This window comes from Symphalangus syndactylus, chromosome 22 (assembly GCF_028878055.3).
Source record: "Symphalangus syndactylus isolate Jambi chromosome 22, NHGRI_mSymSyn1-v2.1_pri, whole genome shotgun sequence".
NCBI classification, from domain to species: domain Eukaryota; kingdom Metazoa; phylum Chordata; class Mammalia; order Primates; family Hylobatidae; genus Symphalangus; species Symphalangus syndactylus.
In genome coordinates this window covers 50725661-50749778 of record NC_072444.2, presented here as the reverse complement: position 1 = coordinate 50749778, position 24118 = coordinate 50725661, and the positions used below count along the sequence as shown (strand labels likewise).

Here is a 24118-nt window from a genome sequence, read left to right as displayed (position 1 = left end):
TGGCTGGCTGGGCTGTAGGGACCACCTTGAGAAATGGTGATGGGGAAAGAGAAGCCCTCAATACCACGCTTAGGGAAAAGTGGTTTTTAAAGTCCCTCGTAAGTCTGTTATAGTGGCAATGACTAAACTGAGAAACAGGGTCAAGTGTTTGAATATGTTTGGGAATCAGTAAAGGGCAAGAGCTTTTTTGGTAGGTGCCAGCAAAAGGCTGCAAGGAAAGGAAGGCTCAGGGCTACTGCTCAGGCTTTCCATGAGGGTTCCCGCGACGCATTGCCCTTACCTGGTGCTTTGCGTGAGAACTCAGGAGTCTGAGCTTTTTTTGGGTGAAGGGTAGATCCCTCCATCCTAGTGATGTGAATTAAAGATCTTAGGTCCTCCTCTAAAGACCTCCCACAGCCTAGAACTTCAGGTTTTCATCAAGTGCCCAGGATGGAGGGGGAATGGAGCTGTAACTAGCCATTTATTCCTGCATGTGAATGAGCCTGTGCAACCAGTGCCTGAGAACAGGACCAGACAGCAGGAAGTGAGGCGAGAACATCTGGGCACTGAGGGGTGGCGAAACGCAGAGGGGAAAGCTGAGAGAAGGGCCGAGGGCAAGCCCCTCTTGCTATGGCTGCTTGGAATAGCGTCTATCCAGAATCATCAGCAGGTGAGAATGGCTGTTCCCCCATCTGTAGATTGGCAGCCTTTTTTCTTTTCTAATTGATGCGGTCACCAAAGATCAAATGCCCACAGGGATGCCCACAGAAGCTTGCTGGGCCTCTTTCTAATAATACCGTCTATGTATACACTCCTGCCAGCTCATGGAAGCAAGTCTCCACCGCTGGCTGATGTTCTGGGAAATCCATACCCTCCCCCATTTCCTTCCTGGCTTTTGAGTACCCATGTCCCTGGTGTCAAAGCACCTCTAGGGATCTAAACTTCAAACCTTGCCTCTGGTTCCTCTGGGGTTTGGCAGGAAGACTGTTCTGTTTGGTCTTCAGCTCTCTTCAGCTCTCTTGCTCCCTTCCTCCTGCAATCTCTCCAAATCTCTGATCTGAGAGCTGATTACCCTCTCTAGCCCTCTGGACCCCACTGTACGTGGACCCCCAGAACAGCACCCTAACCTGGGTTCCACATCCACCCCTCACAGCCCAATCTCCCCATCACAGTCAGAGTAATTTTTTTTCTTTTTTCTGTCAGCTTCTTGCTGTGTCGCCAGGCTAGGGTGCAGTGGCACGATCTCAGCTCATTGCAACCTCTGCCTCCTGGGCTCAGCCTCTGCCTCCTGGACTCAGTCAGTCTCCTACCTCAGCCTCCCTGGTAGCTGGCACCACAGGCGTGCACCACTGTCTGGCTAATTTTTTTATATTTTACAGAAATGGGGTCTCTCCATGTTGCCCAGGCTGTTCTTGAACTCCTGACCTCAGGAGATTCACCCTCCTTGGCCTCTCAAAGTGCTGGGATTATAGGCATGAGTTACCACGCCTGACCCAGAGTAATCTTTTTAAAACCAAAATCAAAGCATGTCAGCCTCCTGGTTTGAACCTTATGTTAGTATTTTTTTTTTTTTTTAGACGGAGTCTTGCTCTGTTGCCCAGGCTGGAGTGCAGTGGCATGATCTTGGCTCACTGCAACTTCTGCCTCCTGGGTTCAAGCAATTCTCTGTCTCAGCCTCCCGAGTAGCTGGGATTACAGGCATCTGCCACCACGCCTGGCTAATTTTTTTGTATTTTTAGTAGAGATGGGGTTTCACCATGTTGGCCAGGCTGGTCTCGAACTCCTGACCTCATGATCCACCCACCTTGGCCTCCCAAAGTGCTGGGATTACAGGCATGAGCCACTGCGCCCGTCCGTGTTAGTCCATTTTGTGTTGCTATAAAGAAATACCTGAGACTGGGTAATTGATAAAGAAAACAGGCTTAATTATTAATTAGCTCATGTTTCTACAGGCTGTACAGGAGGCATAGCACTGGCATCTGCTCCTGGGGAGGCTTTAGGAAGCTTCCAGTCATGGCAGAAGGCATACTGGGAGCAAGTGCATCACATACTGAGAGCAGGGATAAGAATAGGCGGGAGATGCCACGCAGTCTTAAAAAACCAGACCTCGTGTGAACGCAGAGCAAGAACTCACTCATTGCCAGGGGGCCAGCACTAAGCCATTCATGAGGGATCTGTCTCCATGATCAAAACAGCCCCCCACCAGGCCCCGCCTCCAACAGTGGGGATTAAATTTCAACATGAGATTTGGAGGGGTTGATATCCAAACCATATCAAACCTCTTCAGCAGTTTCTACCGCACTAGGAGTAAATTTCAAACTCTTCCGTATAACCGAGAAGCCCCTGCATCACCTGGCTCTTGCCTCCCCTTCCAGCCCTATGTGACTCACTTTCCCCTGCTCACCATTCCAGGCCTCCTGGCCATTCTCAGCACTACCAAGCTTTCTTCTGCCTCAGGACTTTGCACAGGCTTATGCCTCTGCCTGAAATACTCTCCTGTCCTTCCTCCCACCCCCAACTTTTGCTAAGATTGATTTTTCTCATCCCTGAGGTCCTAGCTTAAATGTCACTTCCCAAGAGAGAACTTTTTTGACCACCCTGTCTAAAATAATTTGTAATGACATAATTTGTAATTATCGGGGTGCTTGTCTGTTTACTGGCCTCTTCTCTGTCCTTTTGTGTGAGTTGTTCACCTTGCATCAGTCGGAGCAGGCTAAGCTATGTGCAGTAACAAACAACTCCCACATCGTAGTGTCCTCAAACCATAAGGGCTTATTTCTCAGTCATTCTAAATGTCCATCACAGGTTGGTAGGGGGCCTGTGCTCATTGTAGAAACCCTGGCTGATGGAGCAGTCACATTTCCTAACATTCTCAGTAGCCATACCAAGGACAAGAGAGCTCTGGAGGGTCTTATATTGGCAATTAATTTCTCCAGCCTAGAAATGATTATGTGTCATTTCTGCTCACAAGTGATCGGTTAGAGCTAGTCACATGGCTCCACCCAACTACAGGGCTAGGAAGTCCCCAGTGCTCAGAAGAGAGGAGTAGAAATATTTGTCAGACAGCACTAAAGACTCCCACAGTAATCAATAAATACTTTAGAAGGATGGAGTGTCTAGAATGCTCTTTCCATGGCTGCAGTCGTTTATAGCATCCTTAAGGAGTCCTGCTGGGGATCTTGTATTCCTGCTGCTCAAGCCTCTGGCTCTGCCGGGAGTCAGAGTTCTGGTAGGGAAACTCAGCAGACAAGAAGTCCCCTAAGACCTGGAATGAGCCACCTTAGAGGCAGCCGAGGCTGGTGGTCTCTTGGTGCCCTTCTCCTGTTGGGACACGTTTCCCCTATTGGTGTCCTGTGTGAGACAGCCCCGCCAAAAGGGTCCTGCCACTCCTCTCTGAATATACTACACAGCTCAGGGTCTGGCATGTCCAGGATCTGAACAGATGATCCTGCTGGAGGAGTCCCAGTAGGACCCCTCCGAGTTCTAGGCAGGCAGAGAATGAATGCAGCATTTCTCAGAAAGCATTCCTTTGCATCCTGTTACCAGTGCAAAGGAATGGCACTTCAGCACCCCAGAAAAGGTAGGGAAACCTCCTGCATCTGCTGTGGGTCCTAGGGGATGGGGGGCAGGTGGGAACAGGAGAATCCTGGCCTGTGGCCTGATTTCTGATCTTGTTCCTTCAACTACCATACCCTTTTCACTTGGGTAGGCTGCTGCAGCTGCTCTCTTCTCTATACTTGCATTTGACAAAGGGTACCACCAAAGCAGGCCCTTTCCACCAGGATGCACGCGGTCACACTTGATACAGATGGGCTTTGGGAGATAAGGCTGTGCCAGGTTGGTGATCACGCACTTGACTGTACATCGTGGCCTCTGGTGGCAATCACTATGTAGGCTCACATTCCTGAGGCACTCAACAAGTTCCTAGCACTGTACTGAGAGCTCTACGTGGACTTTCATGTACATCTTCATACCTATAGCATGGAGATGCTGCTGTTGGGCAGCTGGCAAAACTAAAGCCCACAGAAGTAGTTTCCTAATGAAGTAACTGCTAGTCATAAGGTAGAGCCCTCCTTTAATCCTATGCTTCGAGACTCCAAACCTGTGCACTTAATTGTTACTCAGTAGGAAAAGGTTTGGGTCTGATTCCTCTTCTAGATTATAAATACTAGGGAGCTTCCTCTTTGAGAAGCCTCCTACCGCATCTCCTTACTGTACCTAGCAAAGTGTCTGTCATACAATTAGCACTCAATAAAAGTTTTAAATGTGAATGAGAATGGTAAAAACAGAATACTTAAAATAGTAGGCTAACACTAGGATATTCTTCTGATTGCACCTTTTTTGTTAAGTTGGTCACTTAAGACTAAGGTAAAGCTTCTGTGCTTTTTGATATAGATGCTGATGGAGGGACTGGATCTGGTAGATACATAGCAATCTAATCATGGCCCAAAGCCTCCAATATAGTACACATGCATCCTAACTTATAATGATCAGCAATGAATTAATTAGACTGTGCTAGCAGCCATGGATATCACATTGCATAAGAGGTAGTTCCCTTCCTTAAAGATAAAGAGAGGCGGACATTTAAACTGTTGCGATGCCTTGTGACTCTCATGAGGTCTGCGTAGGGGTCAGCACGGTCACAAAACCTGTGGAGGCGGAGGTGTTTAGGGGGGAAAAAATCCACCGAGATGAAGCTGTATTAGATACAAAATCACACGTTCCTGGGCTTTGGCAGGAGAAAACCTGTTGGCAGGGAGCTTGCCCACTGCACTTCCTGCCTCGAGGCTATGGCTAGGGTGGGATTCTGGCCCTTGTAGGCGGCCTGTGTCCAGTCACCGCGATGCACTCATTAACTCCATTACTGCTAATGGGATGTCATCAGCGAAGCGAGTGGTGGCGGCAGGTGGAGTCCCGCCCCAGGACCCCCTGGCGGCGTCCCCATCGCCGCGCTCAAGCACTCTTCGCCACCTCGTAATTTTCTTCTGTTTCTGTATGATCAGGTCTGTCCTTCGCTTTTGCTTTCCATTACTTCGTCCTGGCCCTGGCCTGAATCCCACAGCTGGCGCCCCACCTTGCGCGCCCGCACCCGCCCTCAGTACCGGCGAGCAGCTCCTCCACTGCCGCAGGGTCACCAGCTGCGTGTTCGAGGGGCAAAGAAGGAAACAGTGGGGGGCGGGGCAGGCGCGCCGGGCCCGCCCCCCCCGCCTGGGGAAGCTTCTCATTGGTGAAACCTCCTCCCCGGCCGCCCTCTGCTTGGAAAATCCGCCTCGGATTGGCTGACAGCCCCTCGACGGGCGTGGCTTCCGAGGAAAGGGCAAGAACGGAAGCTAGGGCGCGCTCTCGAGAGGAGGGGTTGCCTAGGCGACGCCGGGGGCGCGCTCGGGGGGTGGCAAAGCGAGCCCGGCTGCTCAATGACAAATCGCCAGAGGACGGCTGGGGTCCGGCCCCGGGAGGGGGCGGGGCGCGTTTAAGAGCGGCGGGCCGGGTGCGGACGGCGGAGGCGGCGGGACTGGTCCCTGGTAAGGGCGCGGCGCCCGCGGGACCCCGACGGGGTGGGGCGCGGGCTGGGGAGTGGGGTACGCCGCGCGCCCGCAGCCGCTTGCTCCCTCGGTGCCGGGCTGTGGCCGGGCGGCGGCCGGACACGTCGCGTCGCGAGGCCGACGGAGGGCGACGCCCCGGCAGCGGCCCCGCTCCGCTCCGGGGGACTCCCTGGGGGAGTCTCGGCCTCCTGGGCTGCCTGGGGCTGAGGAAGTGGGGGCGGCCTCCACCTCTTCCTTGTCGCCGCGGTTCCTTCCCTGTCCCGCAGATGGCTCTGCTTCCACTTCCTGCCGCGGGCCTCCCGCCCAGGACCGTCCACTTCCTCAGTCCTCCGGCCGCGGCTTGGGCAGGGTCAGGGCTGGAAAGTGTTGCAAAAACTTACTGCCCTCGGAACTTGCGCCCGCCGTGAACTGGGCGGTGTTCCTAAAGGGTTTTTTGGTTTTGTTTTGGTCATGTCTTGCAGATGAGCATAAAGTTGTTTCTCCCCCAGCCTTCTCCTCTTTCCTTTCTGATAGGGGCCAGCGGTGAAGGGGCTTCTAAGGGGAAGCGCCTGGACTGGGCATCGCCGCCCCGGTTCTCGCCGCCTGTGGAGGTGTGAGGTTAACCGTGCTCGGTGCAGGGTTGCGGGGCGCGGAGCTGTCTGCGTCCACACTGCTTGTGTGAGCAGTGTCCTCTCCGTGCTCATTTCCAACGAGAAGCGTTGGAACTTTGGTGTTCTTATCAGCTTAGTGTTCGGGAGAGAAGTGCTTGTGCCTGGCGGACTGAGTGAATTGGCCGTGGAAGAGACTTGGCTGATTGCTCATCTGGGTTACCCTGTGGCTGGTCTTCAGCCCTTGTAGAACAGTGCACTTTCTGCTGTGTCCTGGTTTCCTAACCTCATTTCTTATGAAGTTTTGGGGATGGATGGCGGGCATGGAGTATCAGAGGGGATATTAGAGGTGTCAATGACTGATGTTCCAAGCAGAGCCATAAGATTGTTGGATGTCAAAGCTCAGAACCGGTCAAGGCTCAGAATGCTCCTTAAACGTGGAGCAATAGAAGCACAGTATCGAAGTTCCCAGAAATGGGGCAACCGTGAAAGGTAGCACTGCATATTGGGAAAAACAGGAGGGGTGAGTTTGAAGACCTAGGTTTGATGCGGGTTCTGAGAGTTCACCGGTGTTATGATGTGGAGCACGGTCTTTCCCCCTCTGAGCTCCAGAGTCAACAACTGTAGCAGGGTGATGATAGTTACCCCAATTGTTAGGATTAAACGAAACAGGAGCGGGGGAGAAGAAGGCCAGGGAGACATATCCTTTGTACGTGGCTTTAGTTGTCAGCCGGTCTGCTTTATTCTGACCACATCTGGGGCTTTCCTTCCTTGCCCATTCACGTTGCTTCCCATTGGAAACAGCACTCTTATCGGAGATCTCAGCCAGATTTCCCCTGCCCGAGGAGTAGAACATTTTCCCAGGATTGTGTGTGGAAAATAATGTAAGTTATTAGATATCTTTTGGGAACTTGGGACCTAGACCATAAGGATAGAGAAACAGGATTTAGAGTCTTTCACGGCATATAAAGAGATTTTGGTAGGAGAGTAGAAAAGTTCTAAATTCTTGCCTTGACTGAAGATGGCTTGAGATTCCATGAAAAATTTTAAGCCTGAGAATTGAGGTGATCCTTTTTTTGTTTGTTTTTGGGGCAGGGTCTTGCGCTATTTCCCAGGCTGGAGTGGAGTGGTGTGATCACCGCTCACTGCAGCCCCGACCTCCCAGGCTCAGGTGATTCTCCCACCTCAGCCTCCCGAGTAGCTGGGACTACAGGCTTGCGCCACCATGCCAAGCTAATTTTTGTATTTTTTGTCGAGATGGGGTTTCACCATGTTGACTAGGCTGGCCTCGAACTCCTGGGCTCAAGCCATCGTCCCACCTTGGCCTCCCAAAGTGCTGGGGATCACAGGTGTGAGCCACCCCGTCTGGCAGGGATAATCCTTTGTTCCAAATCACGTAATCCTACTATGCCTCTTTGCATTTAGTTGCTAAATTCTTACCCCCCTCATGTAATTTATGGAAGTTAGAAACATCATTAGAGACCTTTCTTGAAAGCTAAATTTGGAGACAATGTAAGACTAGAGTGCGAAGAGATCTAGGTGAGCTCTGTAGTTTTCCAGTGTAACTTGTCTCCAGATGGTATACAGGAGTCCCACTTTTCCTTGGCTCCAGTTACTGCTAAACAGCCCCTGCTCTAGACATGCAAGACGCTTGGTTTTTTTTTTTTTTTAAATGAATGCATGTTGTTCTGAATGTTAATCGCAAAGAGAGCCGAGCACAGAGGAAAAGGAACTCTTCCTTCATCACATGACAGAGTAGTTAAGGAGAAGGAGAGAAACTAACAGTTACTGAGCATCAGCTGTCTGCTTGGCACAGACCACTGATTCACGCCATACCAGTTAAATATGTGGCCTTGGAGATTTGACCATGGGCTGTCTCCTTTAGCTCCTCAGTTCTTTTGGTACCTAGGAATATAAATATTGTTGTATGTGTACACATATTCTTAGATATTCCAAAAAGCAGAGGGGCCAGTAGGCAAGAGGGTTAATGAGCCTTGGATAGGTGACAGTGGAAAGAAACATTAAAAGGATGTGGAAATGAGTGTCAAAGAGGGAAGGTATATGTGCTTACTACAGCAATTGCAAAATTCTAACCAGGTCTCAATTTCAAGTTTGTCACTTTAAAAAAAGTAGCTGCTTATAATTTTCCTTAGTGTTCTCTTGGCTGTTTTTGTTTTTGTTGTTGTTGGTGGTGGTGGTGGCTAGTTGTTTTTTAGTTGAAATCTAAATGCAGAAAAAGGTGCCATTAATTGATAATTGCCAATATATTGTTTTCATTGTTGCTTTGGTCAGTGCTTTGTGGGCATTTTATATATAGCATTGTTCCAAGCTATGTGATTTTACTGAGTATACGGCATGAGTTGAAGGAAATATAGTAGTTTGGTCCTGCGTGCCTGGCTGCCTGTAAAGTTTGCCCACCTTTTGAATGAGTTTTCTGTTGCTGCATAACAAATTTCCCCAAACTTAGCAGCTTAAAACAACAGACATTTATGATCTCACACAGTATCTGAAGTTCTGGAATCTGGGGACAGCTTGGCTGGGTGCTTCTGGCACATGGTCTCTCCTGAGGTTGCAGTCATCTGAAGCTCGACTGGGACCAGAGGATCTGTTTCCAAAATGGCACACTCACATGGCTGTTGGCTGGAGGCCTCAGTTCTACACCATGTGGGCCTCTCCACAGGGCTTTTCACAACATGGCTTTTCTCCCCAGAGCAAGTGATCTGAGGGGGGTGGGGAGAGAGGGAGAGAATGAATATGATAATGATCAAGATGGATGCAGCAGTATATTGGTGTCTGATATGGTTTGGCTGTGTCCCCACCCAAATCTCACCTTGAATTGTAATCCCCATAATCCCCACACATTGTGGGAGGGACTCGGTGGGAGGTAATTGAATCATGGGGGCAGTTTCCCCCATACTGTTCTCCTGATAGTGAGTTCTCACATGATCTGATGGTTTTACAAGCGTCTGGCATTTCCCCTGCTGGCACCCATTCTCTCTCCTGCTGCCCCGTGAAGTGGTGCCTTCTGCCATGATTGTAAGTTTCCTGAGGCCTCCCCAGCCCTGCGGAACTGTGAGTCAATTAAACCCCTTTCCCTTATAAATTACCCAGTCTCGGATATTTCTTCACAGCAGCATGAGAACAGACTAATCCAGTGTCTAATCTTGGAGATGGCATACCATCCTTTCTACCAGCATTCAGACCAGGCCTGGTACAATACGGGAAAGGACTACAAGAGGGGAGGTCAGGACACATCAGTATTCTTGGAGGCTAGCCACCTCAACTTTTTTAAAGTTTAGTCCAGACATCATTGAGAAAATCTTTCTTTCAGATGTTTACTGAAGTATACTGTAGGAGATGGAAACACAGCTGAGGTCTTTACTATTGTAGAAGCTTTAATACTATATGTGAAACTTTTATGTTCTTTCTTCTGGTTCTTTGTTAGATGCTGGAATTAGCCAAGTATGCAGTAGCTTTGGAAATTAGAAATTCAGATCTTGCTGGTCCCTAAACCAAAAGGAACATCTGAATTTTTTTCTTTAACCCCAAAACAAGTTGATAAAAAAAATATTGCCAAAGTGATCTCCTTTGATGAATGGCTTAAAATTAGTCATTCATTATCTGTGTGTTCTTAAAAATAAAACTCATTGGCAACGTAGCTGAAAAATTTTGGGGAACCTAAACCCTCTTACTCCTCCCCATTATTTTAAAGCTTTGGATACTGCTTGTTTGCCTAGCAATTCTTCAGTTCACTTTTGAGACCCTCATACATTTTAATTATTCACCTGGATAGAAGGGCGCTATTCTTTTAGCTCCAGATGAAATCTTCCTGAAGTGCCTATTGGTGGAGAGAAGAGTTTCTGAATCCTGAGCCTGAGCCTGGCTAAATGACCTCTAAGTCCCTTCCATCTCTAAAAATTCAATGATCCTAATTTTTTTTTATAACGAATATCCTTTGAGTAGTGCATATTTATAACAAAATATTTCATTAATCATGTTAAATTGCAACCTCAGAAGACAGGCTTTTCTGAGAATAGCTTTTGTTCTTCCCAATCCAGTTGAAGGTTGTTAGAGTCACTGTTAGGCAGAGTTGAAAAGTCAGCACTATTTGCACTTCCTCTGCTTCCTATTTTTGGCCCCTTGCCCATCCTCTGCCCTAATTTATGAGCTAGTATCTTTCTTTTCTTTCATTCTACTTTCCTTGTAATCCCCCTCCTTCCTCCCACAGGAAGGATTGGTGGCCAGTCCTTTACTGCTGATAGCTGATCCTATTGTTAGGAATGAATTTTAGCCAATGTGATACCTCTAGTAATACTTACATGGCAGGCCTTTTAAAAATCTCAAATTATATCTGTTCATGTAGTAAACACTGCCGTTTTTTAACATCCTAAGTAGGTCTAAAATTTAGTCACTTTCCTCATGTGCATTGTTGTCTCCTTAGTCCCCATCGTGTTGCGGCGTGGCCTGGTGCATACCCACATCTGGTCTTGACCCCTCTGTTTTTCTACTCTGTAGCCAGAATTACCTTTTCAACATTCAAGCCTAATTATGTTACCCATTTACTTGAAGCACTTCAATGGCTTTCCAGTGCTTTCAGTCAAATGTCCCAAATCCCTCAACTTGGCCTACACTGGGGTCTTCAATGATCCCGCCCTTCCTTACCTCCTCAGTGGCATCTTGTACTTGGGCTCCGCCTCTTTCTCTCTGCTGCAGATAGCTGTGAAGGTCTTTCTCGAGTTTCTTGACTGGACTTTGCTTCCTCTTGCTTCAGGCCTTCCTGAATGCAGTGTGTGTGTGTGTGTGTGTGTGTGTGCAGGCACGCATGCGTGGGGGTGGGGGGGTGTGGAGGAGTCCTAAGTAGGAAAGCGCTTGGCACATTCACAGGGCTGGAAGAAGGCAAGGAAAAGGCCACGGAGGCTGTGGCCAGTGGAGGGTTTAGCTGCTGCTCGTGGTTAGCCTTTAAGGAGCGTTAAGCACAGTTTCATGTGCAGTGTTAGAAGCCCCATTGGAAGGGCTGTGTGGAGAACAGATTGAAGAGGGGCTGGAGTGGCAGTGAGGGGTCACTTAGGAAGCTGGGGCTGTTGAATGAATGGTGGCAGAGAAGATGGAAGAAGTGCATGGATTTGAAATGTATGTTGGAAATGGAATTGCTAGAAATGGTCATGAATTGAGCTGGGGAGAGACAGTGGGAGTCAAAAATGACTTCCAAGTCCCTGGCTTTGGTAATGATATGGATACTAGTAGTGACTTCAGTAGCTAATAAATGGGGGATAGTGAAGGAGCAGATTTTAAGGGGGAAGCATCAAGAGTTCTATTTTGGGAATAAGTTGAGAATCTTGTGGCAGCCCAGTGGGCAGGGGCGGCAGCAAGGCTGTGAGCCTGGGGCCAGGAGAGCGGTCAGGGCTGCTTCCTCAGGTTCATAAGTTGTCTGTACAGCCACTGGGCTGTGTGCTGTCACCTGGGAAGAGAGTGCAGATGAGGAGGGAGCAAGACTGAGCTCTGAGAAGTGCTGACATCTAGAGGGGGAGGAGGAATGCCTGGCAAGTGGCGCCGAGAAAGGGCCCAGAGAGCCACCCGGGAAGCACTCAGCCTGTAGGAGAATGTGGGCTGTGGAAGCCAGGAGAGATGGCCTGGGGCGGGGGGGATGCTGGGAGGGGCCCTATACTGGCCTGCTGCGGGCCTTCCCTTTCCAGGCAGTGTTTTATCACTCTTTCTACCTGCTCATTTTAAAGAGGAGGAGGGCATGGGAAGGAAGAAAGAAGAGTTTTTATTGGAGCTAGCTACGTGGAGTTTGTGGGTGATCTTGATCTCACAAATTTCTGTGAGCTTATGTTGGGAGGAAGTTGGATTGGAATGGTTTCCGTAAATAGTGAAGGAAGGAAACAAAGGCTTTTGCTACCCAGTGTGGGGTCTGTGGGTCAGGAGCATGATTAGAGACTAGGTTAGTGGTGCCCAATCTTGGGCTCCACTCCAGACCTACTGAATCAGAATATGCGTTTTCACACGATTCCCAGGTAAACTATGTGTTAAAGTTTGAGAAGCATTAGCATAGATAATTCCTATAGAGGAGTTGTGTCATTAGCTAGAAGGATATATAGGGGTCAAAGGCGTGCACGCATGTGCGAATCTTTAGGGTGAAGATTCAGTAGAACGTGTCTACACGCTGTTGGGGATGATCCTGTAGCAAAGTAAAGACTGATTGATGCTGCAGGAAAAAGGGTAGTGGTAGGAATTAAGTTCTTGGGCGTGGTGGTGGTGGAGGGCTTGGTCTTTGCTAAGAGCAGAAATGTGCACTCCGTGAGGCTGGAGACAAGGAGAAGAAGGGCGTGGAAGGTTTGTAGATTTGGTGAAGGAGCTCTGAGGGAGTTTGGGCTTAATGGCTTGGTGTTCTGTAGGTTATCTGTCAAGAGTGAGCAGAGGAGGGGCACAGGGGAGAGTCACAGCGAGATTACTAGGAAGTGTGGGGGAATGACCATTCGTGGTTTGTGATCATAAGTGCATTGAGAGTGGAGTGCTGGGAGGCTGCTTTCTTGAGTTTCTTTCCTTGGACAATAGCATTTGCATGCCGGGTGCAGGTGCTGAAAACAGCGAGTGAGACGGAGGGGAAGGGAGCAGGGAGATGAGGTATCTGCAAGAGGGCTTTTCTCATGTCAGGCTTTGGGATCTAAGCTAGTGAAGGGAAGCAGTGCAGCCCAGAGGGTCTTGTTATGCAGAGAGAGTGTGCTGGAGGCCAGTGCTTGCAGGTGTCAAGAGGGCAGAGAATTGTGTGTGGGGGCGGTATTTGAACAAGTGAGCAAGAAGGATGGAGGCTGAGGCTAGAGGGTTAGAGGAGATAACTGTTTCTGGTGACAGTGAAGTTCAGGTTATGACCATGATAATGTTAGATAGAAGGAAGGAAAGGGTTTTCGGAGAAGAGAGGATCAAGGACTTGAGAGGGGCCAAGCTTAGCTGGGACATCCATATGCACAGATGTCACTGGGGAGGACGACAGGAGTTGGGTAGAATGGAAGTCTCCAGACCAGAAGCAGATGTCCTCAATAAATGAGGGAAGTGACCAGGAGGTCCGTAGCTGATAGTAACAAGGTGAAGGACCGGCCATTATGTCTGGAAAGCCCAGGCCTCAAAGGTGTGGGGGCTTTTGTAAGACGGAGGGGGCTAACAGAGGTACTGAAGTGCAGGTGACATTGGGGAGGGAGGAAGGACACATATCTGGTCTGTCTGGCCCTGAAGCACATGGCATGGGAGGAGAAATAGCATCTGCTTGATGTGGTGTCCCCAGGGCACACCCAGGTCTCAGAGCTAGAAGGTAGAGGAACATTCTTAGAAGAGGTGGAGGCTCTCGAAGGGTGTGCTGGGGTGCCTGAGGTTGCAGGGACCAGGTGGGTTAGCCATTTCAGGAGATGGATGCAGTTCTGTTGGGTTGAGAGCCCTAGTCATAGGGAAGAGTGGGGACGCCTGCACTTCTGGTGGTGACTGTTCAGGACAGATGTTCAGCAGTGTGCTCCCCTTAAGAGGAGGGTGGTCCTGTTCTAGCACCGCAGTTCCCAAACGTGGCTGGGGAGGTGGCAGCTTCCTTGTGTGATCCTCTTAGGCTTCACACACTGACATAGCAGGGAAGAGAAGGCAAGACTGTTTCTGTTAGAGCCGTTTCGGGAGTTGCTGGGGAGATTTAGGACAGGGACATCCTGAAATGCCCATTGGTTATGCCTCTAAGGCAAATTACCTTGTGTTTTGGGTGATGAAGAAAGAAGGGTGTGAAGGGCTTCTGTTGATGAGAATATGCCTGTGCTTGTTTCCGGGTGGAGTATGCCTTTGGTACACGTTTTCCATGTGTCCCTCGCCACTGCCCTGAGATGTAGGCAGGGCAGATATTGTCAGTGAGCGGGAGTGACTTGCCGAATCCTCTAGTGAGTCAGTGCCTGAAGGAGGACTCGAAGCCAGGCCCCTTCATTCCTCAGGACAAGGGGGACTGCATCTGAGCAAAAAGTCTCTCGCCTTATCTGTTTCTTATGGACTGGCAGCTTGTCTCTGCCTTAGCATATATTTGTCTCTGAGGCCAGTTTCTTTCTCAAGACTTTCTAGAATATTAGAGTGATATTTATTTATTTATTTTGAGGTAAGTTCTCACTGTTGCCCAGGCTGGAGTGCAGTGGTGAGATCACAGCTCACTGGAGCCTTGACCTCCCTGGGCTCAGTGATCCTCCCACCTCAGCCTCCTGAGTAGCTGGGACTACAGACACACGCCACTACACCCAGCTAATTTTTATAGAGATGGGTTTCACCACGTGGCCCAGGCTGGTGTTAAACTCCTAGGCTCAAGCGTTCTGCTTCTTTGGCCTCCCGAAATGTTGGGATTACAGGCATAAGCCACTGTGCCCAAGCTAGAATGATATTTAAAAAGCAGCTAAGTGCTTACTGAGAACTTCTTTTAATAGGTATTCCTTCGTTTAATCTTCATAACAGTCCTAAGGATATAGCCCTCCTATATTTCATTTTATTTTTGAGACGGAGTCTCGCTCTGTCACCCAGGCTGGAGTGCAGTGGCATGATCTTGGCTCACTGCAGCCTCTGCCTCCCAGGCTCAAGCAGTCCTCCCACCTCAGCCTCCAAACCCAGCTAATTTTTTGTATTTTTGGTAGAGATGGGGTTTCACCATGTTGCCCAGGATGGTCTCGAACTCCTGAGCTCAAGCAGTCCACCCGCCTCAGCCTCCTAAAGTGCTGGGATTATAGGCATGAGCCACTGCACCTGGCCTGTCCTATATTTTATTTTATTTTATTATTTATTTATTTTTTTGACACAGAGTCTTGCTGTGTCGCCCAGGCTGGAGTGCAATGGTGCGATCTCAGGTTCGCTGCAACCTCTGCCTCCTGGGTTCTAGTGATTCTCCCTGCCTAAGCCTCCCTAGGAGCTGGGATTACAGGTGCACGCCACCACGCCTGGCTAATTTTTGTATTTTTAGTAGAGATGGGGTTTTACCATGCTGGCCAGGTTGGGCTTGAACTCCTGACCTCAGGTGATCCACCTGCCTCAAGCCTCCCAAAGTGCTGGGATTACAGGCGTGAGCCACTGCGGCTAGCCTATTTATTTATTTATTTGTTTGAGATGGAGTCTCACTCTGTTACTCAGGCTGGAGTGCAGTGGCGTAATCTTGGCTCACTGCAAGCTCCGCCTTCTGGGTTCAAGCAATTCTCCCTGCCTCAGCCTCTCAAATAGCTTGGATTACATGCACCCACCATCACACCCAGCTAATTTCTGAGTTTTTAGTAGAGACGGGGTTTCACCATGTTGGCCAGGCTGGTCTCGAACTCCTGACCTCAAGTGATCCATCCACCTCCGCCTCCCAAAGTGCTGGGATCACAGGCTTGAGCCACTGCGCCTGGCCTTGTCCCATATTTTGTCGATCAGACTGAGGACGAGAAATGTTAACTAAAGCCATTAGCTTCTTAATGGCAGAATTCAAGTCAAGGGTTTGTTTTCCTGTCCCACACTGTGGTTGGTATATAACTACTTTTTAAAAATTCTGGTAAAATGTACATAAGATAAAATTCAACATTTTACCTATTTTGGGGGTACAGGTCAGTGACATTAAGCATGTTTACTTTGTTGTGCAGCCATCACCACCATCCATCTCCAGAACTTCTTCATCCCAAACTGAACCTCTGCACCCATTAAACACTGACTCCCCACTCCCCTCTTCCCCCACCCCCTGGCAGCCACCATTCTATCCTGCTTTCTGTCTCCCAATGTGATTGTTTTGGGTACCTCATATCAGTGGAATCATAGTATTTGTCCTTTTGTGTCTTGCTTATTTCACTTAGTATAACATCTTCAAGGGTGATCCATGTTGTAGCATGTGTCAGTTTCCTTCCTTTTTAAGGCTGAATATTCTACATTTACACCATATCTGATTTATCTGTTTATCTACTGATGGACATTTGGGTTGTTTCCACCTCTTGCTTATTGTGAATAATGCTGATGTGAACATGGGTGTATAAATATCTGTTCAAGTCCTTGCTTTCAGTTCTTTTGTATATACAGCCACGCATCACTTAATGACACATACGTTCTGAGAAATGCTGTTAAGCAATGTCATTGTTTTGCAAACGTCAGGGTATACTTACACAAGCCTAGATGATGTAGCTTACTACTCACCTAGCCCGTATGGTACAGCCATTTGCTCATGGGCTGCAAATCTGCACGTCATGTTACTGTACCGAATACCGTGGGCAGTTGTAACACAATGGGGAAGTATTTGTGTAAACATATCTAAACGTGGAAAGGCCCAGTAACAGTACAGTACTATAATCTTATGGGACCACCGTTGTATTATGTGGTCTGTCATTGACTGAAACGTCTTTATTTGGTGCATGACTGTATAACAACTATTTTTGTTGTATATTTTCCCTCAGGCCTTTGTTTTAGAGCTTGTGCTCTGTGTTGCCTGCCTATGCATTTTTCTCCCTCTTCAGTGAGCTTTCTGACCCATAGATCTGTGTCCTTGAAATAAGTTTCAACATTTCACATCATACTTGAAGCTCTTCCCCACCCCACTCTAATCCACTCATAGAGCACAGACCATGTAGTGGCTCAGAGTGTGGACTGCTAGGGCTCCAGTCCCAGCCCTGCCATCCACTAGTTAAGTGACCCTGGACAAATCATACAAACTGTGTCTGAGAATATGCAATATACTAGAGATGCTATAGAAGTAGAAGTAGTAGTAGAATCTGTTTAAGTCTCTAAATAGGATTTTATTTGAATAAGTAATTCAGGATAGGGACATGTATGCTAATTCCAAATTTGCCTTCAGCTTTTAGGAGTCCAGTAGCTCTAATGTCTCCACGGCTGCCTCTTCAGGTAGCAGGAACTTCAGAGTGAATCTGTGTAAATTGGTAACCGTCTCTAAGGCTAGCAGAATCCCAGATTCCATGGGTGGGTGGAGGGGGACTTTATTTCAGAAATAATTATATTAAAATAAGCTTCCAAATTACTCCCACCATTTATTGTTGCTTTGTAGTTCAGGAAAGTTATCAGAAAAATGAATTAATGTTTCAGAGCTTACTAATCTGCACAGTGGCTCATGCCTGTAATCCCAACACTTTGGGAGGCTGAGGCAGGAGAGTCACTTGAGGCTAGGAGTTTGAGACCAGCCTGGACAACGTAGTCTCTACGAAATTTTTATTTTATTTTTTGAGATGGAGTCTTGCTCTGTCGCCTGGGCTGGAGTGCAGTGGCGCGATCTCGGCTCACTGCAACCTCCACCTCCCGGGTTCAAGCGATTATCCTGCCTCAGCCTCCCAAGTAGCTGGGACTACAGGTGTGTGCCACTACGCCCAGCTAATTTTTATATTTTTAGTAGAGACGGAGTTTCACCATGTTGGCTGGCCAGGATGGTCTCAATCTCTTGACCTCGAGATCCGCCCACCTCGGCCTCCCAAAGTGCTGGGATTACAGGCGTGAGCCACTGTGCCCTGCCAAAATTTTTTTTAAATTAACTGGGCGTGGTGGTGGGTGCCTGTAGTCCCAGTTACTTGGGAAGCTGAGGTGGGAAGGTTGCTCGAGTCCCAAAGGTTGAGGCTGTAGTGAGTCATGATCACGCCACTGTACTCCAGTCTGGGTGACAGAATGAGACCTTGTCTCAAAAAAGAAAATAAATACATAAAAAGCTTACCAGTTACCATTTATCCTTTTGAGGCCTCGCAACCCGGGTGGAGAACACCAGCTCTGGTGTTTTATCTACGAAATGTTGAGCGTCCCCTAAGTACCAGGCACGCTGGGCACACAAAGATGAATGGGCTTGAAGTGTGGTGGGAGAAACAGACCTCATCTCGGGGGAAATCACCACTTTCCCTAAGTGAAATGGTAGACAGTATTGACAGGCATGGGGGCCCCCTGAGACTGGGAGGATGAGCTGGCCGGGGGATATCTAGGAAGGTGAAGAGGAAATATTGCAGCTGAGTCTTAAATTACAGGCGATCCTCCTCCATCAGGAGGAAGGGCAGTCCTGGCAGAAGTAATAGCATGTGCACAGAGGTACAGACCAGAAGCAGCCTCCTGCTTATAAGAAGGGACTCCAAAGCCTTCTAGGTTTTGTTTTAGTTAATTTCATTTGTTTTTGTTAATTTAGTTTTTCTTTTTTTGGAGGGGGGGCTTGGGAAGAGACGGGTAAAGAGGTAACCGTTAGGGACTAGAAATACCTAAAACAAATTTCCTTAGGCATACAGAAGGGCTAATTAGAGTTGTTTTGCATATCTAATTTCAGAAAAAAAGTCAAAAATTAAAAGATAATTTAGGTCACTTAATTCAACTTTCTGATTTTTATAGACATGGAAAGTGAGTCATAACGTGTTTGAGCATATAAACATTTTCCATTCCCTGGTGCTAATTAGAATAGCAGCTACACAGGGGAAGGGGAACTTGACCAAGGAGGTCACTTGACTCAGGCCAGGGTCTGGGTATGAAATCCAGAGGGCTGGGTCCATCATGTCTGAAGCAGGGTCAGGGAGCCAGGCAAACGAGTGAGGCAGGTGGAAGTAAGAGTGTAGCAGGCTTAACGCTGGCTTTCAGATAGTGTATGTCCCTTCCAAAAGCAGCAGCTGCTCCACAGCACCAACCGAGTGGGACTTAGGAATGTTAGACTTCTTGATTTTTTTAAGAGATGCCAAAAATTTGGACTTTTATGTGAAATCGTTCTTTAAAAAAGGTAAGTAAATGAATTTTTTTTTTTTTTTCCAGATGGAGTCTCGCTCAGTTTGCCAGGTTGGAGTGCAGCGGCACGATCTGGGGTCACTGCAACTTCCACCTCCTGGGTTCAAGCGATTCTCCTGCCTCAGCCTCCCAAGTAGCTGGGATTACAGGCACAAGCCACCATGCCCAGCTAATTTTTGTATTTTTAGTAGAGACGGGGTTTCACCATGTGGGCCAGGATGGTCTTGATCTCCTGACCTCGTGATCCACCTGCCTTGGCCTCCCAAAGTGCTGGGATTACAGGCATCAGCCACCGCGCCTGGCCTAAATGAATTTTTAAAAGCACTATACGAGCAAACAAAGCATGTCTACAGGCCACCAAATTTTACAAATTGGCATCTCTGCTTTTGCCAAGTGGTGAAAGCTGATCCACAGCAAGGAAGAGAGACACAGCCAGCACGTGGCGAGAATCACAGGGATGGTCTGGCAGCTCTCAGGGCCCTGTGTCCAGTTGCTCCTGAGTCCCAGCCCTATCCTTGGCCTCCTTCCTGTAGCATAGTTTTTCGTTTTGAGTCAGTGACATACACTAGTAGTCTGCTAGTAAATCCCCTTTGTGGTATAAGTTAATTTACCTTATGTTTCTTTTTAGTGGAAATTTTCAAACATATACGAAAGTACAGGGAATAGTACATAATGCACTACCTTGTCACCATCAGTCAATGAATGGCTAATCCGACCAGATGCCATGGCTTACGCCTGTAATCCCAGCTACTCTGGAGTTGGGGGCAGAGGGCCCAGGATGGGAGTGTGTGTGTGGGGTGTTGCTTGAGCCCAAGAGGTCAAGACTGTAGTGAGCCACGATCGCACCACTGAACTGCAGCCTGGGTGACAGAGCAAGAACCTGTCCTAAAATAAATAATTAAAATCCAATCAGTGTTCAGATTTCCTCAATGTACTTTGTTCAAATTAGGCAAAATAAGGAGTATGTGTTTTTTAATTTTTTTTTTTAAAGCAGAAGAAGAGACCAAGGCAAGTTTCAGAGCAGGAGTGAAAGTTTATCAAAAAGCTTTAGAATAGGAAGGAAAGGAAAGAAAAGGAAAGTCCAACTTCATTGTTAATAGTATTAACTGTGTATCCTGCAATAATTCTTTGTTTATATATAAACAATTTTTTTAAACAAATGACATTGTATTATATGTTTTCTGCACATTTCTGATAGAATTTGGGTCATTGCCATTTTGTACCTCCTCCTAAATGGATACATCTGGACATTGTTCCCAGTCAGTACATATAGCACTTCCCCATTCTTTTTAATAGCTGGATAATCTAAAATTTGGTTCTCATTTGGGTTGTTCCTTCCATGGGTTCATGGCCTCACTGACTTCAAGAATGAAGCTTCGGACCTTTGTGGTGAGTGTTACAGCTCTTAAAGGTGGTGTGTCTGGAGTTTGTTCCCAAGATGTATCTGGAGTTTGTTCCTTCTGTTGGTTCGTGGTCTCGCTGACTTCAAGAATGAAGCCGCGGACCTTCGCAGTGAGTGTTACAGCTCTCAAAGTTGGCACAGACCCAAAGAGTGAACAGCAGCAAGATTTATTGTGAAGAGCGAGAGAACAAAGCTTCCACAGTGTGGAAGGGGACCTGAGCAGGTTACTGCTGCTGGCTGGGGTGGCCAGCTTTTATTCCCTTATTTGGCCACACTCATGTCCTGCTGATTGGTCCATTTTAGAGAGCGCTGATTGGTCCATTTTACAGTGTGCTGATTGGCGCATTTTACAAACCTGTAGCTAGCCACAGAGCACTGATTGGTGCGTTTTACAATCCTAGCTACAGAGTGCTGATTGGTGCATTTCACAATCCTCTTGTAAGACAGAAAAGTTCTCCAAGTCTCCACTCGACCCAGGAAGTCCAGCTGGCTTCACCTCTTACTATCACAATTTATGCAAGAATTCCCCATTGATGGAAATTTTAAATATTATTATAGCATTCTTTGTAGTGACAAAAAATCATTCTTGTGATTATATCCTTATACTTTTGTCGAATAAATTCCTAGAAGAGTTTTACATTCAAATAATTCTTTTAGTAGTTGCTTATTTTTTCCCAAAAGGTTGTGGCAGTTAATATTATTATTAGTAGTATTCATTTCCCCAAACTCTTGATGAACCAATCTAATGTTTTATTTACATTTCCTTGACTACTAGAGAAATTGGGTTTAGCTTCATATGTTTGTTATCTGTGCCCACTTTTCTGTGAAGTACTTCTTCATTTTTTGCCCATTTAAAAAATTAGATTGTTTGACTTAACTGCTTTGCAAGGGCTTTTTATATATTAGGGATATTACTTTGTTTTGTGTTGCAAATATTTTCTCCTAATCTGTTTGTCTTTCAGTTCTTCTTATAGTTCTCCCTTGCTTTTCAAATTCTTTTCCTGTTTTTTAGCTGTTGAATTAAACATTTCTTACTATATTTTGATTCCCTGCATTTTTCCATTATTGCTTCCTGTTGGGAACGCTTGTTGGAAAAAAATAACAGGAAGTTGAATTTTAACTCTGCTGTTGAGTATGAGCTTTTGTAAAGTCAAAAGACAAAATTATCACAAATGTAGTTTAAAGATCTTAGCTGAGGCCGGGCGCGGTGGCTCACGCTTGTAATCCCAGCACTTTGGGAGGCCTAGGTGGGTGGATCACGAGGTCAGGAGATCGAGACCACGGTGAAACCCCGTCTCTACTAAAAATACAAAAAATTAGCCGGGCGTGGTGGCGGGCGCCTGTAGTCCCAGCTACTCGGAGAGGCTGAGGCAGGAGAATGGCATGAACCCGGGAGGCGGAGCTTGCAGTGAGCCGAGATCACGCCACTGCACTCCAGCCTGGGTGATAGAGCGAGACTTCGTCTCAAAAAAAAAAAAAAAAAAAAAAAAAAAGAACTTAGCTGGCTTTATTTGCAGTTCTGGTATTGGGCAGCATGTGATTCCATAAGATTGTGTTCGAGTGAGCTGAGGAGAGGAGGCTGGCTTTGTGGAAAGAAAAGGGCTGAAAAATGCAGAAACATAGAACCCAAAATAGGTCGTTTCAAAGTTACTTTCTTTGTAAGGCCGGAACAGGGAGACTGAACAATGGAAAATAACTGGTTAAAATCGGGTTTTTGTTGTAAGGATGAAAACAAAGGAAAAGTCATTTCTGTGATTGTAGGAAAATGTGAATTTTCTGACTCAGGTGTGCCCTCCCTCTTGACCAGTCTTCCCTTGGTGTTCTCCCGAAGCAGAGCCCTCCCTTCTCCCTTGTTTATTTAATATTTATTGTAGTTATGGATTTCTGGATTCCTAATTTTTCAGGGGTCTGTTTTCAATACTGTTCTTGTTTTTGTCCCTACATTGTCCCAGCTTTAGGATTGCCAGACTCAAATATTATTATTATGGCGTACTAGGTGACCTTCAGTTCATACTGTCTGGAGGAGTGCTGAATGCAGTTATTTGCAGGTGTATAATGTTTGACTGTTTGCTGTGTGCTTCTGTTGCCATAATACTCAGGACACAGGATTTTAGGAGGGGGACTGAGAGATTAGGATTCCCCTAGGTTTTCAGATTCTCATTTGTGATTTTCATGACAACCATATGATACTGCAAGGTGGCATTTGGACACGACTTACCAACGCATTTCCTCTTTGCTCAAGCTTAACAGAAGACTGACTATATTAGCCTATGGGACTAAGGCTAGTAGAAACCACCTCTTCCTCCTAACATGTATGGTTTTATATACTGTGATTTGCTTTCAAAATACATTTTGCTTCTCAAGTGAATATATGTTCTAGTATTTGGTTTTATGCTAAGTGGTAGAGAGCCCTATCTAATATTAGTGTTTCGTATAACATTACATAGAAAAACCATTTCCCAGTGCTCTTGCCCTGCTTTCCCGACAAGTCATCTAAGTGGGCATCCTTAGTTTGGAGTGTCTTGTTATTCTGTATCCTTGTTGATTCAGTGCCTTACAAGCTAAGATGGGCTGGAGGACCCGCCTAGCAATGACTCCCTGTTTTCTCTAGAATCAAAGTTTCTTAAGATGGCACTTTAGGCCCATTTGTAGACAGACAGAGCTATCTTTGTAGACTCATTACCCAGGCACTTCCCATCCCATACCTTATGCTTCAGTATTATGTGACTCCTGAACCCACTGTGATGTTTCATGCCTTTGTTGCTTTGCACGTGCTGTGTGTTAAGCTGGAATATGTTCTCACTCCCATCTGCTGAATAGACTGTTATTAACCTTTGGAGCCTTCCTGATTCCCTTTTCCTGGAGTTCATTATGCTTTCCATTATATCTTGTACCATCTTTATCATTGCATGTGAGAAATTACATTAAAATGCTTTATTTATAGAAGTCTTTCATTGGGAAGACGGAATTTTCTAAGGGGAGAAACCCAAAACTTGGCACAAAGTACAGCCCAAATGTTTTTTGAACAAACTTGAGTCAGACAACAGAGCTTTTGGGTGAGTAGATAGAAACATGTTGAAGGGTGCCGTCTTAACTCAGGCTGCCATAACAAAATACCATAGACTGGGTGGCTTAAACAACAGGAATTTATTTTTCCACAGTTCTGAGGCTGGAAGTCTGAGACAGGGCACCAGCATGGTTGGGTTCTGGTGAGGGCTGTCTTCCTGCCTTATAAGAAGAGGAAGAGATACCTGAGCTGCCTTCTCAGTGTGTCCTCACATGGTGGAAAGAGCCCAGGTATCGCTTCCTCCTCTTGTAAGTGCACCCATCGAATAGGATCAGGGCCCTACCCTTATGACCTTATGGTTTGCAAGTGGTCCCCACCCCACAGATGTAGTTCTGAAATTGTTAGTGAATTCAGTGGGGGAAGTCTAATTGCTTTGGGGAAAATGAATGTCTGTGCTTCATGTTAGGGACAAAGTATACGGATACCTGCAATTTACACTGAAATACATCAGAAAATGAGATGCATTGATGGGTAGAGAGAGGGACAACAGATGAATGGATTTGTGATAAAGCAAATGGAGCAAAATGTTGATTGTAAAGTCCAGGCGGTGAGTGTATGGATTCACAGGACAGTTCTTTCAACTTTTCTTAGTGTTTGAAACTTTTTGGGATAAAATGTTGGGGAAGATACCTGTATTTTTTTTAAGAACACATTTATTGGCTAGGCATTCCCATTATAGCTATTAAATCATTAATGTGAGCTTCCTAAACTTAACTGATTTTTTTTTCCTTCCTGCTTCTTCTCCTCCTGTCTTTATCTAGTCAGTTCCTTCAGATCTTAGTTCATACGACGTCCCTCCAGGAAATTTCCCCTGACCTTCCAGCCTGATGTA

At 46.9% G+C, this 24118-nt stretch overlaps 1 protein-coding gene across 2 annotated transcripts in view; it reads left to right on the top strand.

Annotated features, from left to right (window-relative positions):
• Positions 1 to 5349: 5349 nt before the first annotated feature.
• RALB (RAS like proto-oncogene B) overlaps positions 5350 to 24118 on the top strand; it is a 40648-nt gene continuing 21879 nt past the window's right edge. The window contains exon 1 of one of the 2 annotated variants that reach the window (XM_063631304.1): positions 5350 to 5501. The gene's annotated coding sequence lies outside the window, so the exon portion shown is untranslated. The remainder of the gene's footprint in view (positions 5502 to 24118) is intronic. The other variant, XM_055261715.2, reaches the window with a different exon arrangement.